The sequence below is a fragment of the Triticum urartu genome, chromosome 5, assembly GCF_003073215.2.
Source record: "Triticum urartu cultivar G1812 chromosome 5, Tu2.1, whole genome shotgun sequence".
Taxonomy (NCBI): domain Eukaryota; kingdom Viridiplantae; phylum Streptophyta; class Magnoliopsida; order Poales; family Poaceae; genus Triticum; species Triticum urartu.
In genome coordinates this window covers 566873944-566879943 of record NC_053026.1, presented here as the reverse complement: position 1 = coordinate 566879943, position 6000 = coordinate 566873944, and the positions used below count along the sequence as shown (strand labels likewise).

At 44.5% G+C, this 6000-nt stretch overlaps 1 long non-coding RNA gene across 1 annotated transcript; it reads right to left on the bottom strand.

The window, feature by feature from the left end:
* Positions 1-2074: 2074 nt before the first annotated feature.
* On the bottom strand, positions 2075-5976 carry LOC125510791. The gene is made up of 2 exons (XR_007284746.1): positions 3489-5976; positions 2075-2643 (listed from the first exon to the last, which is right to left on the bottom strand). It is a non-coding gene; the product is annotated as an uncharacterized LOC125510791 (long non-coding RNA).
* Between the last annotated feature and the right edge of the window lie 24 nt (positions 5977-6000).

Genomic DNA, 6000 nt, shown 5'->3' with positions numbered 1-6000 from the left:
TTTTAGTCGGCTTGGTGTCTTAAGAAAAAGGGTTTTCTCCCGCTTTGTATTATAAAGCAACCATCCGATACAATAAATGATAGGGGCTGGAGCGAAAGCAGCATAAAACACGCCCAAAAAAAGAGAAAAAAGAAAAGAAATAAATGCCGATAACGTCGGATCGACAAAAACGACGAAGCCTCGTGACCGCTGCGTCCACCGGAGATCGCCCACCAAACTCCGAGACTCCGAAGCGCCGGTACCAAACAACACCTTCAAGAAGGGACGCGACGATGACGGCGCTGCTGCCAAGGGTTTCCTCCGGTACGCGACGAGGAGAGAGAAAGGGTAGCCGCGACGCCCTCCAGGAAGGTTCGGCGGCACCCTCAGGCGCCACCGCGTCGGTGTCGGCCAAGCCAACAGGGATTTCCCCCGATCCCAGCCTCTACCCCAGGCACTACGGAGCTCACCACCAGACCGACCACCACCCTGCCAACACGGACACGAAGCTTTCCATGCTGTCTCACCACGGCACCATCATGATGGTCTCCACAACGAAGAAGAGGAGCCGAGACTAAGGCAGTAGCACCGTCGGCATACGGGAGGGCCCCACCTCCACCATCCACGACGGTAGCCAACCGGACGCCATAGCAGGAGCCTACCGGGCCCTCAAAGGCCCGAACAGCTCCCGCCTCTGCGCAGCAGCTGGCACATCGTCGGTGTCGCTGTCCCAGTCCAAGCCGCTCCCCTGCCTCCAGTGGCGAAGCCACACATAGGCTGTGTAGTCACTTGACTACACAGCTCTTTGGAAAAACGCAATACAACAAGTATACACCAAGCAGAAAAAACATAGAAATATGTATATTTGACTACACAATTTTGAAGTGACTACACATGATTTGATTTCTGGCACCGCCACTGCCTGCCTCCCCATACAGAGAGCGTCGCGGTCGCGTCGGAGCCGACCCGCAAGGACCCAGAAGGGACCCGCGGTCGCGTCGGCTTGGTGTCTTAGCTTTGGCTGTGTGTGTGTATATATATATACTAGCACAAATGCCCGTGCGTTGCAACGGGAGAAAATGTTGGCTCCTATGAATCTGCCAGATCAAGGAACCATGTCGTTGGACAACGCTCGCTGATGATAAGAAATTGGTTCATTTTATCAACATATGGGGTATGATTTCAAGTAAATTGATCTGTCTGAACAACCACTTCTTGATTGTTAGTTCATTCTTTAGATTATTTGTTCATTCTTGAATTTCAATAAATATGAAGTAATAGCACCAAGCAAACTAACCTAGAATAATAATTGCAGCAGCAAGCAAACTAACCTAAAATACGTTGCAGCAAGCATAATCTGTTCATTTAAAAAAATTGTTTAGCTAGCATCACAGCGTATTTTTATCAATAATCCAGTGATATGTAGTATATATCCATAAGCACGTGATTATTTTTTGCAGAAATTTTGTAAACTTACTTAAAGGTTCGTTTTCAAGTTCTGCATAATTTGGCTCCATGCCGAGAGTCAAAAATCGTTTACATGAAAGATGAACCATGTATAAGTTGCATCCACACTATTTATAGAAACATGTGCCAACAACCTTGCAATGGAGACAAAATAAATAAATACAATTCTAGTTCTTTATAGTCTAGCACAACCATAAATAGTGTAGTTATGGAATGGGGGGAGTAATATTTTTAGACTTCAGTAAAAGTGAATATTCCAGGATAGCAGCTCAATTGGTCTCGGTCTTACAGGCTTAGTGGGAGGACGTGAGTTCGATCCCCACGTACGGCACAAATTTTTTTGGTCTTTGCCCGCGTAGATGGGCCACGCAGGTTGTCGCTGCGAATTCAGGGCGAAAAGAATAGGGCCTGCCTCAAACAATGAAAAACAGTTTTTTTTTCTTACACTTTAGTATCATCTCGTGTATATGTTTTAAATTCAAACTGAAAGCGTAAATTTATAAAAAGGAAGCGTATTGTGACGGTGAACTCGACAAAGTCAATCCGTGCTTTAGGGATAGATTAGAGAAAGAATTATTATTAGGGAGAGATAGATGTATAGATGTACATATATAAATTTGATGGATAATGAGTGGTGGATTGTGAAGTTCCTTTTTGAAGTTAGATTAAAAAGGTCCTGTCGCACATAGTTTGTTATAACAGGTTACGATGAAAACATGTTTGCAGGTTGAATCATTTCTCTTATCTAACTTTTCAGGTGATACATCATCAACCGACTGGGATAAGGCTTGGTCTAGTTTTAAGAAGAAAGGGAAGAAGACCCTATTCTCAGAGTTCTCACCGAACAAATATGTGACCTGTAACCCACGGCGCATTGAGTATCCATTGTCAGAAGAAGTCGATCCAATCAAAAGAGCCGAGAGGTCTAACTTGATGTTGTGAACAAGCCCAATATGTACCTTAGTAGGGGTGATTATCTTCGTTTCGGCATTTCTTATCTATACATTGGTTGTCCCACCCAAGTAACTGCTAAAGTGACAGATAACAGGTGAGCTGTAGGCCAAAGATTCTACTTGGAAGTCTGTATTGTACATTTAGTTTGTACTATACCAAGTATAATCATGGTTCTGTATTGCTTCAAGCACATTGTAATAGATCATAATACAGAACTCCTTCCATTTTGGTGATTTTCTTCACCTGCACATAAATTGGACCCTCTTTAGTCCTCCATTATAACCAAGAATATTGGGTCACCTAGAATAATAATATGTTGATCACTATCCACGACTGTGCTCCTGATGTGATTTTTTTTCATAGTTCTCACTTCCTAGTTCGTCTCACATTTCCACAATCTTAAGACATGGTCCGACTCATATTTCAACGACCTACGGAGATATACGGTCGATCTGGTTCAGGCAGCATGGTTCAGACCCCATGGTTCACCACGGGCAAAACATGGTTGACCGGGTTAAGAATGCATGGTTCAGACCTGTGGTTCACTATGAGTAGACTGCATGGTTCAGAGTCCTGATTTTTTCATAAACCAGGATTGACCCGGTGTCGAGGAACTATGCTGGGGGACATGGATTGAAAATTACAAAACAATCAATCGATTGAAAGAAATTCAGATTATTTATAGGGCAGTTAGTGAAACATAAACCCACACATGCATAGATACTCTGATAGATAAGCAGCTACAGCAAAAAAGGAAACTACAACAATCTAGCGGAAATAAAAATTCTACATCTCATAGGAGAAATCAAGCTAGTGAACATAGCTTCTAGTGAAGAAGTGCCGACTTCAGTTTTTAGGCACTTGTATATCCAACTACAACTACAAAAATATCTAATCATTTGAAAATTTCAACTATAAGTCTATAACCCATAAATATACAACCAGTATAACTGGAAGTTCCAGCTTGCCGAGAAAACTGTGAATGATGAACTATTTTCCACATAATCATCTACAGGATATTCTTTGAGCATCAATAAATAATTTTCAAACATATACTGTAATTTAAACAAAATCAGAACCTTCTTTACCATTCACTCCTAAATGTAATCATCTATGCAGGTCTCGGTCTTGTAGTAGCCCACATTGTCCGCAAGCTACTGTAGTGGAAAGTAGTTTCACAATGGAGAAGTTACTACCAGAAATAAGTCTGTCCAAACACTATGTCAGGTACCTTGCAGATAAAAAAAAGTGGGAGATGCATCATATGAGTTCATAAGAGTACTTACAAATATTGATATTGACATTATCCAGAAACGTGCAGCCAAAGCTAATGAAAAGGTTCATATATATATTTTTTAATTTGTATTTAGTGAAAACTGACTTGGCACTTGACATACAGTATGTGATGCTAGCTCCAGGTAAATATGCATTGCAGTAAATACAAAGGGGGGGAATAGTGGATCTGCATTCAATTCTTGCAGACCTTACTATATAAATTACCCAAAGAAAGACCAGACTTAACTGAAAATGAAATTTTAGAGAACGTTCACTTAAACATTCAAAGAAAAATTGTTAATATCATGGAAAAATACAGAGATTTGAACACATCTCGCAGAATACATCTCACTAACTGTCTAAGATATATATATATATATATAATTCCAACTGACATTGTGGATGGGATGCTAGTAGAAGAAAAACACATGGTAGAACAATTATCATTAAAACCAAGAGGTTAGCAATTAATTGGTGCAATCCTGTAACTTTGGGCCAAGAATGTTCATATTTCAGTCGATCTACTGAAGGGGTTTTATGGTATCTCGGTCTATGTCGTTAATTGACCATTTCGACCATTGATACAATTCACAATGGTAAACAATTCTCAGGAGCAAAAGGGTAAATGATTTCAGGGCTCTTTCAAAAAGAAATTGCATCAGTAAAACTTAGGAAGGCATAATTGCATAACCAGGCCCAAGCTTCCATGCATGTTTCCCATCACATGTATGCAGCCATGTATGCCAAGCAAGGCTGGCCTCAGACGGGTGCCACAACTTGGGGTGTCTTTGGCTCGCTTGTGAAGGAGACTAAGGGGAAGAGGCAAGGTTGTGCTGCTACACCTCGTCGTTTGTCCGCTCGGTCTGCAATGCTCTCCAACGACAGGTTGGAGATGAAGTGGTTGCACGCGAAGTGAGCGGCATGGTGGCCCGCGTTTCCATCGAGGAAAAAGCACAGGGGCGAGGCAGAGTGGAGGCGACACTGATTATACATCAAACTTTCTCACTCCCAATACTGCATGAAGCACCCTGCCTGGTCATGTTCTTCTGACTGAAATTTGATGTGGCCCTGAATATATGTGCAACGGTGACACTGCACTTACTTTGCCAGCCCCTGCAATCAAATTTGTCAACCAGTAGAGCATAGTCCATAAATACTCTGGTTTTTCTCAAGGGGACTATAGGGGCCAAATAATTTCAAAATCAGGGAGAAAATCATAGATGAATATGTTGAGCGAAGCCTGCTACCCCTGCTGTCTTGAAGCTCCTACACCACAGAACAAATATCAGTGCACTGCTTTGCTAATCTAGACCAAAACAAATCAAGGAAACTATCAATTTTTCCGATAAAGATCAAGAGAACTCTCCTAATCGTGACATACTCATCCTAATCCGCCTCTGCCTGCAACAACCCACTTCCTCTGGCTGTGAACACTGACGTACATCCAGATGCACGCACCAACGCCACATTAGTCTAGCAACCCGATTGAGTTCCACCATCATACCATTTTTTGAATCATATGGAAGGGGAGTTATTCTCATGATGTATTCATGTGGGAGTTAACCTCAAGGAGACAAACACCCAAACACCTTGTGTGCAAAAAATAACTAAGAACATCCACGACCTATGACCAGCTAATTCTATCCCTATTGACAAGAAGCACCACATATGCAGTAATTTGACATCATGAAACTGTGCAAACTCGTGATCCTCAGCAGAAAATAAAAATCATCCAGAGAGACTGGCACGCGGTTTCCTCTGGTAGCATGGGGTGGGCACAGAAATACACGTGTGTCCGAAGTTGAGGTGGAGGAGCAGAGGGGGCGGCGAGTGCAACGACGACCGGATGGCCGTGTGGCTCTGGTCGAGCGGCGAGCGCGCGCCCTCCCAGGCAGCACACATCGAGGAAGGATGAGCTGAGGCAGAATGATGGTGCAGGGTGTTGCGATCTCCGTCGTCGGTCGGCCGGGCCGACGACCGGCGACTGGTGCGTCACCGGATCGAGCGTCCCGCGGGTCGGGCGAGTCCTGGCGGCGCAGATCGGCCCGCGAGCGCCGCACCCTCCCATCCTCTGCCTCCCGCGAGGTCGCAACGAGGGGAGCAGTGAACGGCGAAGAAAGCCGTGGGTGAGGAGGAGATGGGATTGGGAGAGGAAGGAGGCGGTCGACGTCGCGCGGTGAGGCCGTGCGGGGCGGGGCGGGAGGCGCCGGCGGCGCGCGGGGCATGGCCGGAGGTGTGTGGCGCGGGGCGGAGCGCCGTGAGGCAGAGCATGGCTGCGTTTATTTTTTTCCTTTGTACCGATTCGATTTGGACTACGGGTTGATT